The sequence below is a fragment of the Gigantopelta aegis genome, chromosome 8, assembly GCF_016097555.1.
Source record: "Gigantopelta aegis isolate Gae_Host chromosome 8, Gae_host_genome, whole genome shotgun sequence".
Classification (NCBI taxonomy): Eukaryota; Metazoa; Mollusca; class Gastropoda; order Neomphalida; family Peltospiridae; genus Gigantopelta; species Gigantopelta aegis.
Window position 1 is genome coordinate 57,556,243 of NC_054706.1, and position 14,786 is coordinate 57,571,028.

Sequence of the window (14,786 nt, forward strand, 5' to 3'; positions counted from 1 at the left end):
CAAACAAAAGAACCAACCGACACAGGCCTAAGAAGCAGGGGATTCGTCATCATACACACACACACACACACACACACACACACACACACACACACACACCTACCAAACTTATGTCTGATGGCTTAACCACAACATCGCCGAGGCCGGTTCACAACTATTATATCTTTATTGTTCGTAAAGATGCCAGCAAATTTCCCTTCCCCATTTGCTGGCATTTTCTTGTGACACTGCTAGAATTTTTTTTTTTAAATATGGCGAGTTTAATAATGATTGCGTTACAGGAGCAATATTGAATGACATGCAAGGCCATTTCGAGACGCACGCCATGCTAGTCGGTCATTTGATCACATTAACGTGAACGTAAGGTCCATGTACGTTGTCATGAGCACGCGATCACTCCTACCAGATGTTACGTCCAAGACAGATGAGAAAATGTCCTCGATCATTTTAGTCATATTGGTCGTGGATAAACATCATCTTACCTCGAGCAACCTCCGGACTCCACGCGGAAACCCAATAGCGTTTCTCTAATTTCAGAAACAAGACAATGATGTCTGACTTCTTGGGATGGTATGGGCTGTAGCGAATGTTATGATATAATTCGATTCCCTCTAGGACAGAAGTCGTTGGCGAGGTCAGAACATGTTGCCGGGAGCCGTTCCTTTTTAAATCATCATATAGATAATGTAGATTCGTTTGTTGGCCCCTCCAGTGCTCGAAATTTTGTATCAATTGGCCTACCTATATTTCCTTGTTTGTTTGTGTGGCACGTTAAAGGCGTGGATGAGGTTATGTAATGGGATGACTGAGCAATTATTTACATGAGGTTCTGTAGCAGAGACTCCTTACGACATTTTTATCTTCCAGTGGCTCTAAAGAATGGAGAGAGAGAGAGAGAGAGAGAGAGAGAGAGAATAAGAGAAGATATAGAGAGATAGAGTCGAGCTGAGCGAGGAGATAGAGAGGAGAGAGAGGAGATGATAGAGAGAGAGATAGATAGAGTATCGTCGAGAGAGAGATAGAGATGAGAAGAGGAGGGGGGGAGAGAGAGAGAGGAATAAGGGAAGCGATAGAGAGGAGAGGAAGAGGAGAGGGAAACAGGAGAGAAAGGATGAGAGAGGAGAGAGAGCGAGAGAAGAGAGAGAGGAGAGAAGAGAGAAGAGAGAGAGAGGAGAGAGCGAGAGAGGAGAGGGAGACATACAGAGGATGAAGGGAAACGGATGAGGAACGAGATAGGAGATCGCCCACGAAATCGAGAAGAAGAGAGGGGAGAGATCGGGATCGGATAGAGAGATAATAACGTGAAGGAAAGAGCGAGAGTATAGAGAGAGGGAGTTTCAAAGATGCAAGATAGACGAGGCCGGGGAGCTAATTTAGAGACTCTTCCGTAGAGTTGATAGGACAGAAAACAAATTTTTAGAAGCACTTGTTACTTAAAGATAGTCAAATACTCCCTGAAGCGACGTTTCTATCCAATGAGTGACTAGTATGCGAGTTCAGCAGTGGTAGCCTAAGACTTTGCTAGTATCTACTTTTAATGGTGGCGGTGGGGTGTGGGTGGGGGGGGGGGGTGGGAGTTTGATGGGCATACTTTGGACTAACATTAAGAGAGAGTCCTATATACCATTGTCCAGTAAAAGTGCACTGGTTACAAAAAGAGACTGCGAAAATCGTGAATTTTGAGTTTTGATTTGGACGACAGCGCTTAGCGGACTTGTTTATCACCAATCAACCGCCTGGCTGTCGGACAAAACATACTTTAGCGAAAAGGGATAAAGAGAAAGCGATTTTAGATTTAAGCAAGGAATACAGCAAATGATTAATTAACACCACTGAATGGAAGTCAATATCATTTGGTATGAAGTCATAAGGAAAGCCGCTACATTGTAGTAGGACAAAGATATTTTAGATGCACGTCCGACAGAAAGGAGAGCAGAACCCACGGGCCTTGACCAGGTGTGTGCAGGTTGGAACGAAACAATCACAACAAGGTTCGGGAGTTGAGAACGAGTGGTATAGAGGTGGTTCGAGACTCAAACGACGTGCTAAGATCCAGCGGTTAAGTGGCTGAATAATTGAGAACAGGAAAAATAAGAAAGAATCCTTAGAAAAACAAAACAAAGAGCACGTAAAACGAAACTATTCCCAGAACAAACGAAAGAAATCAGTCCGTGGATAAAGCATTATGATAAACAAAGAACTCTTTTGGAACGATGTAGGGTTTACCCGTTCAGATTTCAGGCACGTACTGAAGTAGATTCATGTACCGATTTCCACCCGTACCACACCCGGGGGGGGCCTTGGGGTGATTTCACGTTCCCAAGTCACTGGCATCAAGACTGTATAGACACAAATTTCATCTGAAATTACTATCTACCTACAAATGTTGGATCATGAAATCATTGGTACAAGATACTTAGTTCACTTAGCGATGTAATCAAGCAAAGATAGTATCACATCAACCTTTGCTCTACAACGGTATCCGAGTGCGCGGTACGTTTGACTTCCTTCCGTTATCACATTTTTTAGCACATTCTGTTCTTTAAAATTTTTTCGTTGTTATTTCCTCCCGCTCCTTGTTTTTCCTTAAAGGCTTCAGTGAAGCACCCACCGAGTAGTCAAACCCTGTGTAACAGAAGTAAGTGTATCAGTAGCAACTGTATGCGTAACCGAGTTCCAAGAGGAAAGAACATGGCTTCTCTAGTGCCTTAAAAGCGTAAATGTATCTATATTACTTGATCATAGGTAAGTTTGTTTATCTGCTTTATTCATATTTGATGCTTGACGAAATATAGCCCAACAATGTTAGGCTCGCTTGATGCGCTAGCAGTTGTAAATAATTCTGAACCTATATACCATTAATTCGAGGCACTACCTTTCTCTCCCGTTTCTGTAACAAACTTCCTTTGTTTAGTGTTCTTCAATAGACTTTATCAGTCCTCGTCATGTGTGTTGATCACCTTCGATCTACCTGTAACGTATCCAGTTTCCTTGTAATGGTATATGTGGTATCCACGACCTTCCCCAAACGACTACCGTACGTGACTCTGCCCTCACATATGTACTCCCTTATACTCTCCATACACTCAACGGTGCATTTTTTATTACGATCTGTTTCATAGACTCGGTAGGGTCAATGTGGAATTTGGGTTAAACCTTATTGTCATTCTGGTATTTTTTTATTTTTTTTTTGAAACCCGCTGTCGTGCCCATATGCTAATTTGTTACAGGAGCAAGGGACGATTCTATTGAGAGACACCCATTGTTTTTCTTTGCCTCCCCCCCTCTTTCCGATTACGTCACGTCCAATCTCCCCCCCCCCGTGACGCTTTCCCACAGCATCTGACACCCAGGCAGGTAGACAAAACAATGACCTCTTGTTGAAACAGTATGGATCAGCCGATGAGTCGGTGCAAAATGGTTTAACAACCACCCATTGAGCCTTGCGGACCGACACTCAGGGTTGGACATGGTATCTCGGGATCTGATAAAACAACTTGAAAATCCCATTTCACCTGTTAAGGCGTGGGATCCGAACCCACTTACCTAACAGCCTGGTAGACCGTATGACGTCTAACCACCGCTCGGGTTGTGGGGTTGTTTTAATTATTTCAATGTACCCCCCGACATCCTCCAGTCACAGCCCGTTTCCGTCGCAGCGGCTATTCGTAGTATCTTGTCTTGGTTCTCACCGTCTTCGTCAGGTGTAGGTCATCTTTGTACATTCAGATATATATCGTTATCTGTTCTTCTGGCAGAGTGACGAGCACCTGGTTGTCATGCATGTTATGCAATGTAGGCCGGTCCACTACTGGTCCTTTATGACTCTGAAGCGTTTTGTGTCTTGAGAGGAAACTGAATTTTACACAGTTGTTTATGAAATCAGTACACGATCTGGTTTTGAGTCTTGACCTTCTAACACTATGAAGATTAATAAGCGATGGACCATTTTGTATCGGCTTGCATTTTTGTACCATATCGTTGTTCATGCTTTAACCTATCAGACTCCGGTTATTTCACGTCCGGTGCAAATATCTTATGTCATGGCAGACCTATATTTTGTGTGTTATCTTGTAGATTTTTACGTCGGTCTCGAAATCTCCCAATCTCCCATGTTTAACATGTTTGACTTCCTGTTTTTTCAGGTTCAGCTAATGTCTTTGCCAAATCAGGAAATCGGACGCTGTGTGGCTAAATAATTCAGCTGTTTATCTTTTGCCTTTGTTGAACGGAGCGGAAAACATGTCTTTGTCCATATCAGGACGTATCCGTAATCGAGTAGAGGTTTCTCCCAATTTCAGCACATTCTTTCGCCACAGTCTATCATGTCCTGTTAACATCGGTGAACAGTCAACTATTTCTTTTTTTTACAGACGGACGCATTTCCATAACTGAGTTCTCTTTTCCAGTTACAAAAGTGCTGACTGCGGTTGTGCACGCCGTGCAATCAGTTTATAAAACGTCACTTGTCTCTGCACTGAGCCGCAGTCACTGAATGTCCGCGCTGGGGACGTCCGACGCTTCGCTGCAGTCTCTCAATGTCCTGACGCATCTGGTTTTCTATAAAATGACTGAACTTCTTTATCGATTTCACAGGAAGCTTCAATCTCACCCATCCTATTTGGCACTGTCAAGAACAGTCCACTGAATGGGTCAGCCACCCTACTCAATGAACCAAAAGTCAAAATTAGATTGTGTTTTTGTTTACCAGTTACTAGCACGTACGAGCATTATTGATTTATAATCATCTGCTATTGGATGTCAACGTTAACTCCATGTCATTTGACATAACAGGCCTTAGGAGGAACCAGCTACATTTTTGAATATGAGTAGCCTGGGAGTTTTTTATCGCATTGATCCACAACCCCCAAAAAACAGGATCACACCTACACGGACTTTGACGCCATCAACAAGTCAAAGAGAGCCTTAAACAATGTTTGCGATTATCTCAAACTTTAAGGTTTTTTGTTGTTTTGTTGTTAGTTTTGTATGTGTGCCCATGTTTTTTTGAGTTTCCTTAACCATATATCTGACACCATATAACCGTAAATAAAATGGGTTGAGTGCGTCGTTAAATAATAATTTTAAAAAGCCATTCGTAGACCTAATGAGGAGGACTAAACCTGGTAACACACATTCGTTTTAAAAGTGTCGTAACCGAGTTCCGAAGGAAAAAAACTCTAGACCTTAGAATTAATCAGTTACTTCCTCTTTTAGCAGTTTAATCTGTTTTCGTACGGATATTCAATTGCGATTCATGAACAATGTTATGGGCTCATAAACCGTAGCTAGTAATTAATGTTAATATTACTATTAAATTGAGTTGCACTCTCTGTACCAAATTGTTTGTTCAGTCATATACAAATAAGCTTTTCAATAATATTATTGACACCTTCATCTACATATTCACTTCCTTGTAGCCAGCTGTCACACGGATGCTACGTACGTCACTGGAAAATCCCCATACTTTCCATACTTTCCTCGCGACGTTTACCATATCACAAAAAGAAGAAGAAAGAAATGTTGTATTTAACGACGCACTCAACACATTTTATTTACGGTTATATGGCGTCAAAATTATGGTTAAGGACCATACCGATTTTGAGAGGAAACCCGCTGTCGCCACTACATGGGCTACTCTTTCCGATTAGCAGCAAGGGATCTTTTATTTGCGCTTCCCACAGGCAGGATAGCACAAACCATGGCCTTTGTTGAACCAGTTATGGATCACTGGTCGGTGCAAGTGGTTTACACCTACCCATTGAGCCTTGCGGAGCACTCACTCAGGGTTTGGAGTCGGTATCTGGAATAAAAATCCCATACCTCGACTGGGATCCGAACCCATTACCTACCAGCCTGTAGACCGATGGCCTAACCACGACGCCACCGAGGCCGGTTTTACCATATCAATGTAAAATAAGAGAACCCAACAAATGGATACGCTAAAATTCTGTTCCATGTGAGGGTTGGTTTTCTATTTCGTTCAGTGAACCTGGCCTCAGATTACAGTTATCTTCCCATTTGGTTGTCCGGAAATTTGTCCGAATTGAATGGATGTTTAACGACACCCCAGCACAAATAATACATCGGCTATTGGGTGTCATACAATGGTAAAAATAAAAGGTTAGGTTAAAAACAGTGTATAGAGCTGTGTAGTGGTACATGAAATTTGAAATGGTAAGTCAAAGACAGTGTAAAGAGCTGTACAAAATAATACATATCACATTTGTTATAAAGGTAAAATTCCGCGCAAGTAGCCTGCTGTTTGACTGTTATTATTTCATGGCAGACAGCTATGAAGTGGCAACTATTTGACTGAAGTGACAGGGGAGAGCATGTAGTTTGTAAACATGTGTAACTTGTTGACATTGATGACTTGTTTGTGGTAATTCTGGCCCATGCAAAAGTAGTGTTTTTTGTGTGTTTGTTTAAAACATATGCTGGGTGAAAGAGCGGAACAACAGGGGTTGTCCTTTTCAGGGTATGTGTCCCCAAGGCAGGCAAAGGTACATACAAAAAGCCACGGGCCTGCTGATATTAATAAAAATGTTATAGCCACTAAGGCTATATAGAAACAAGCGACCGCCTTAACTGAATGCTGTAGCCATTTACAAAAAAATAAAAATTGCGTGAACGCCTGAACGCTGTTTTTAGTCCAGTGGCTTATCCATGCACCATTGTAGGTCACTGAAGACAGCGAGACCAACGCATCGATACTTAGTTAGCCATAAATACCTGATTGAAAGCATCATCTAAACACGAAGGTCTGATTACTATGAATAGACTGCACATCGCACCATCTGGAAGTGGCATTAAAAAGACAGCCCACTGAACATCAGATAACTTACGGTCAGGAAAACGAAAACGAAAAATGTCCACCTCATTACCATTTACTACCCCGTAAGACATTAAAGATGTACGAGACTAAATTTAATTTTAACTCCATGGAGATATAAATTTCCCCAATGGTCACATGTTTATGACACTAATATTATTAATGTCTTTACATATTTATTGGAGATTTAAAGGAGTCCTTGACATATAATCACCTCTAGTCCAGTGTGTGCAAAGCTTGACCGTAACTAGACTGTTAAATATTCAACCATTAAATACTATCCTGCCAGCATGAACCAGTTGAAGGACATTTGATAAATTAGAAGTAAAACATTTGGTGTATCAGTAATATAATTTAAAATCACAGAACATTTGGTGTATCACAAATATAATTTAAAGTCGCAGTAGCAGAATGTTTGGTGTATCACAAATATAATTTAAAATCGCAGTAGCAGGACATTTGGTGTATTAGAAATATAATTTAAAATCGCAGTAGCAGAACATTTGGTGTATTAGAAATATAATTTTAAATCGCATTAGTATGACATTACATTTTGGTGTATTAGAAATATAATTTAAAATCGCAGTAGCAGAACATTTGGTGTATTAGAAATATAATTTTAAATCGCATTAGCATGACATTACATTTTGGTGTATTAGAAATATAATTTAAATTCGCAGTGCCAGAACGTTTGGTGTATTTGTAATATAATTTAAAATCACATAAGCAGAACATTTAAATTGCAGTAGAAGAACGTTTAGTGTATAAGAAATATAATTTAAAATCACAGTAAAAGAACATTTAGTGTATTTGAAATAGAATTTAAAAGCACAGGACAAAGCCTCTACGCAAACTTAATCGGAAGCTGACGTAAGCATTTGAAATTCCACGCCAGCGGCCACAAACTATAATCTAGCAAAAGTATTCATGATCTTTTTCACTCATATCTATAATAGTAAAAATGTTCCAGTCAACACATGTCTCAGCACCCTTTTAAAAATATAATCCTGGATCCGTCTCCGTCTCTGGCCGTTAATGGGGCGACCACGTATTCAGGAAATTGCGGGATTCACTTCGGTAGCCTAAAACTACATGGTCATATTTCTGTTAAGTCGTCAAATTTCCTATCGGTAGGCCATCTATACAAAAAAAAAACATTACTGTTTCGTTCTGTTATAACTGTTTTGTATAGCTTCGGTTCCAGCGATCATTTCCCACCACGTCAAACATCGATGGCTGCGATAGCATGGACTGTGACTTTTATAAAATTTGTGAAAGCTTTCAAAACGATCCAGTTGCTTACGGATACGCGTTTCGCTACGTTAGAATCATGTTAAAATCGTGTTACTGGATTCCGCACGCATTAATAGAATGAAGAAAACAGAAATGTAGGACCGAATTTACAAAGGCTGTCTTTATAGAACTACCGATACATAATAATAAATTATATTTATATTGTTTAGACAACTGCATTTATTGTTATTTCACGCTCAAAAGTGAATGAAGTTGTTGCAAAACGATTCCGAAATGTTTGACACATGATCATAGAATGATTTTAGGGCACTCTGTGAATACAAAATGCGACACAACATGTCTGATATTTGTCATCACGAAACTAAAAGTTTCAGAAAAAAAGAGCAAAACAAAAAGAAGAAGACACTTTTGTTTAACGATACCTCAATATAGTTATTCTAGACACTACTCAAAACAAACTAACTAAACACTAATAACTGATCACTATTTACATGTTTATTTTGTATTTCCTCTCCCTATATTGGCTTAAGATTGGTCACAGCTAGATTGTTAATTTGCCACCGACCACAAAAGGCAAAATGGCACGCAAAAACAAGCAATCAAGAAGGAATTGTTTTATTTAACAACGCACTGAACGCATTGTATTTATGGTTATATGGCGTCAGGCATATGGTTAAAAGGACATTCCTGAGTTTGCTGCAATTTTAAAGATGTTTTCGACTAACAGAGGTTTTTTAACGAGTGTAATTACATATCAAATATATTTTCTGCATGAAATATTAATGGCTGTATATTAAACGTGTTTCTGATCGTTCTAATATTTGTACTAGGTTAAATTTCATTTTATTTCCTAAAAAATATGTTTTCGTACGTACGAAATTATTTGAAGACAAATTCCAGTTTGGGCTTCTTACAAATATTGAGATGATCAGAAACACATTGAATAAACAGACACTGATATTCTAAACAAGAAAATGTATTTAATATGTAAGTTTAATCGTAGAAATATTTTATTAGTCGGAAACATCTTACAATGCAGCAAACTCAGGAATGACCCTTTAAGGACCACAGAGAGGTAATCCGCTGTCGCCACTTCGTGGGCTACTCTTTTCGATCAGCAGCAAGGGATCTTTTATATGCACCATCCCACAAACAGGATAGTACATGCCACGGCCGTTATTACACCAGTTGTGAAGCACCGACTGGAACGTCAAATAGCCAAATGGGGCCATCGACGGGGATCGACCCTAAACCGACCGCACATCAAGCGAGCGCTTTACCACTGGGCTACATCCCGCCCCAAACAAGCAATCAATTCCAACAATCCAAATCAAGTATCACATTTGAAACTAGAGTCAAGGGACCCGGCGAACAGTGGCCCCTGGCAACGTAGATAAAAGAGGGCGTTTACACAAACTGGGGATAGTATTACTGATGCTAATGTCAGACTACCAACTGCCAGCAGAAGGTTGGTCAACTCGACAGTTGCGATTCAATTCCGCTAACTCCCGACTTACGACGGGTCTGCTCAGATTAACACCTAATAGGTCATACGACGAGTATCGAGTTGTAAGAGCGCTCACACTAGCAATTGGACAGCCGTAAAAGTCGTGACAGCAGAATGTTGGCCAACTGAGTCTATTATTAGATGCATATCTTTCCTCATTTAGATAACGAAGTCTAAAGCACGCAAAAATATGTAATCAGTTTCGTAATTCATTTCTTGATAAGAAATTAAAGGACAGGTGGTTGACTGTACTGGTATTTGGACATTTGTTACGCTGGCAGAGGTCAGCAGTAGCAGTCTATTCCACGTCTTCAATTGCAAGTTAAATCGGTCGCAAGCAATTACAATTAGTCGCAATGAAAAAAAAAAAAAAAAAATAAAAAAAATGCAATAAAGTAAATATTATCATTAATTCTTATCTTAAGGATGTCTTGAATTCTTGGTCTGGTTGCGACAGAATATCAATATGATTTAAGGAAGAGTTTTCAACCTCTATATTTATGTCTAATGTCGCATATAGACTGTTGCGTCTGCAGCTGGCGTTTTGGGCATATACGCCATATATAATATTATTTCAGACGCACACATCACACACATCCAGCTGCAGTCTGGACGCTCTCGTTGAAACTAAGTTTATTTCGATGTTTTGTTTTAGCCGCACTGCACGCGCCGCGTCCAGTCTGTATGAGCCTTTAGGGTGTATACTACCAATCAAATCCCATAGACGACAATAGTAACATATGTGTCTAAAACTCCTACCTGCAGCGTATCAATCGACATAAACGCCACGGATATAAATGCTACCACCCATCACCCTTAAAGTGAATCAGAAAAAATGGGGGTCAAGCTGCTCATTTCTGAGATGACTAACCTAGTTCCGCATAAAATTCGAGTACATTTTTTTTACAGGTACCCCATACATGTTTCAAGCACAAGGCTACTTGACACGGTGGTACTGGATTAAATACAATTGCATACATTTTTTTTGTCCAATTGAAACTTTTTTTTACAACCAACAGACTCACATTTATCACCAATCACAGGACTTGTGGTGTTCAGTTCTCTATCAACAGTTCGGTGCACCTCGAACTTTAACCCAGCCGGAAGTTATTTGGTTTAGATGTTTCTTCCAGCCTAATATCGCAAATCCATGAACAAAGTGGCCGTCTGGTGTGGTATATCTAGAATTTTAGACGTTAGAAACGTCTGAATCATTAGTCGGCGACAATTTTCGCATCAAAGTAAAATATCGGAAATACATCTTTAGAAAGTGTTCAAGGTCATAAGTGTCGGAAGCGAGGGACGCGGGATAGGGGACAATGTGAAGCTGGAGAGACCAGGGTATATGTTGCGTCCCCGCCTCCCAACCCCACCTCCAGTTGAAAGGCGACCTAAATATGGATTTCAACGAACATTTTGTGTGTGGATTTTCTCCGAAAGTTCACAAACATGTACATGTACCTCAAATTATCCGGTTGATGAAATATTGGGCGGGATTTAGCTCAGTCGGTTTAGTGCTCGCCTGAGGTGCTTGCGTACCAGGATCGAACGATCTCAGTGGATCCATTCAACTGACTGGTTTTTTTATCGTTCCAACCAGTGCACCACAACAGGTCAAAGGCCGTGGTATATGCTTTTCTGTCTGTGGGAAAGTGCATATAAAAGATCCCTTGCTGCATTAGGAAAATGTAGCAGGTTTTCTCTGGTGACTACGTGTCAGAATTACCAAATGTTTGACATCCAATAGCCGATGATTAATGAATCAGCGTGCTCTAGTGGTGTTATTAAACAAAACAAACTTTCTTTGTTAAACATTAATGCCAGATGTCCAGGCCAAGTCATGGGTACGCCCCTTGAATCCGCGTCTTCGAGGGGCGGGGCGTAGCCCAGTGGTAAAGCGCTCACCTGATGCACGGTCAGTTTAGGATCGATACCCGTTGTTGAGCCCACTGAGACAATGTTTTTATTCCAGCCAGTGCACCACGACTGGTATATCAAATACCGTGGGTATGTTATCCTGTCTGTGGGTTGGTGCATATGAAAGGTATCTTGATATAAATAGAAAATGCCTGATGATTAATAATCAATGCGTTCTGGTGGTGTCCGTAAAGAAAATAAACTAACATATTTTATATCTTAGATGGTCTTACTTTCAGTAGTGTTCAGTATGTTAAAGGGACATTCCTGAGTTTGCTGCATTGTAAGATGTTTCCGACTAATAAAATATTTCTACGATTAAACTTACATATTAAATATATTTTCTTGTTTAGAATATTCGTGTCTGTATATTCAATGTGTTTCTGGTCGTCTTAATATTTGTAAGACGCCCAAACTGGATTTTGTGTTAAAATAATTTCGTACGTACGAAAAAAACCCCCATATTTTAGAAAATAAAATGAAATGTAACCTAGTACAAATATTAGAACGACCAGAAACATGTTTAATATATAGATACTAATATTTTATGCAGGAAAGTATATTTAATATGTAATTACAATCGTTAAAAAGTCTCTGTTAGTCAATAAAATCTTAAAAATTGCAGCAAACTCAGGAATGTCCCTTTAAGCCTAGTCTGTCTGGGTTTGTCCATGTAAAAAGGTTATAAATATTTCAACGAAGATGTCATTTAATTAATTTACCTTTTATATCAGATCAAGAAATTGGCTTAAATGGAATTTTTTATGTGATTTCATAATTCGCTCCATCCATGCTATGCTGACTGATGTCGTCAATAAATCCTTTGATTTGATTAGGCCGCCGTTCATCATGCTTTTCAGTAAATATAAATCTACTTAGAGGACTTGACAAAGGAAGAGGTTTTAAAAAATAAAATGTGGAACCTTAAGAAAACGTTGAAGATTCGTGTTCAAGGAGGAAAATGTGTTTGCATAACTGAACTCCAAAAAGAATAAAATAAATAAAACAAGACTGAATATTAATGTTCATTTAAAGGGGTGGGAAAGCAAACACAACAAAAACGTCAACCATCAACCAATTCTGTGCAGGTTTACGTTACAACCGTAAACTGCGATTCACTCACAAAAAGCAAGTGTTTGTTTGTTTTGTTTAACGACACCACTGGAGCACATTGTCTAATTAATCATCGGCTATTGGATGTCAAACATTTGGTAATTCTGACTCGTAGTCATCAGAGGAAACCCGCTACATTTTTTGTAATGCAGCAAGGGATCTTTTATATGCACTTTCCCAGAAACAGGAAATTACATACCACGGCCTTTGTCCAGCTGTAGTGCACTGGCTGGAATTAGAATCAAAAACAATCAGCCGAATGGATTCACCGATGTGGTTCGATCCTGAGATGCAAGCACCTCAAGCGAGAACTCAACCGACTGAGCTAAATCTGGCCCCAAAAAGCAAGTGATGCAAATTAGTTCCAACGATTGTCCTAAATAGCTGGTGCTTCAAAGGTGGATTTCTGTGGAAAAGTATATATCACCACTTCTTCATGTTAATTAAAAAAACATATCCCATGAGAAATAACGGTTTGTAATTATGTAACTGAAAAACAAACAGCTACACACATTTTTTATCAGTCACCAACGAACCCTATGCGGCATTACATTACAATGTACATGTGTATATGCTTTCATTATAATTACATTATAATTACATTATAATTACTACTAAACGAAACTAAAACGAAAAGCAACATCGATTACTCCACAGTCAGAATACAACTACAGCAACAGTGATTATCAAAATTAATTCTTATTAAATGATTGTTAATATTATAATACAAGTACACAATTACTTTCCAGACAACACTAGTAATTGTCGTATGGGAGTATAAAGCCTGAAAGACTGAGCCCTCTTATTAGTTACGTTTTGGTAAATCTGCGAGAAAAAAGTTCACATATACTCTAATAAGAATTTACAATTGCCAAAATTATAAGGTATATTAGCTGTGGGAAATGGTTATATGATAATAGTGAATTAATTGGGCAAACATTACAACCGGTAGTTCAGTATTACAGTAGGTTTTATGACCACCAAAGATCTTGAAGGACGACTGGGGTTAGAAGTGAAATTTGAAAGTTGACGTGTTTTTTTTTATCAATAAATTGCAAATTCAAACAATAAAAATTACTAAAAACAAAACAATAACAACTGTATGATCAACAAAATGAAAACGATTGACAGAAATAATGTTCCACAGTGATTAATGGACCTTCCTGGAAATTGTCAAAATCGAGAATGACACCCCACGCACGTGTACGGGGCAACTGCGAGATGCACGTGCAAACTATGGAATGTGTTTCGGTGTGTTGATAAACAGACCTGAACGTTCTTTACTAGGATGTCTGTGGTCAAAACGTATGTTCGATCTAATAGTTGATATTAACATTAATATTTCATGTTTCCCTACTTTGTTTTGAAGAGTATATTAGATTAAAGTAAAATGTTAAATTCTCCTATTTTAATTATTTGCGGCGTGTCAAGAAAATATTCCTTTTCGTTTTGGTACCAATATTAAAGCTATATTCTAGCTTGCCCAAAATATAACGTTGTTCAATAATGAAAATGGGAGGGGGGGGGGGGCAGGATACCCAATCAAAACTGCTTTAAGGGCCATCTTTGTTAACATGGCACATTTTTATTCACTCAAATAAAATTTTGGAAAAAAGTATTTGCCTGAAACCTTTTCACAAGTGCTGAAACGATAAACCGATATATATCGCGATGTTTCATCAGCTAGATACGAATCGCGGTACAGTTTTGCGTTTTGCGATTTTTACAAGTTATTGTTTCCTTGTATCTTATTTGACGGGAAATTGGAGAAAAAAACAAGAACACGCCTCCACCCCCCCCCCCCCACCCATTTTTTAAATTAGCCATGACACGAAATCGCGGAACGTTATATGCTTTTTGTCCCCTCACCCCGCCCCCACAGAGAGTAATCATGACGTCATGTGAGAGGGGCGGGACGTAGCCCAGTGGAAAAGCGTTCGCTTGATGCGCGGTCGATCTAGGATCGGTCACCGTCAGTGGACCCATTGGGCTATTTCTCGTTCCAGCCAGTGCTCCACAACTGGTGTAACAAAGGTGGTATATACTACCATGTGTGGGTTGGTGCATATAAAGATCCCTTGCTGCTAATCGAAAAGAGTAGCCCATGAAGTGGCGTTAGCGGGTTTCCTCTCTCAATATATGTGTGGTCCTTAACCATAT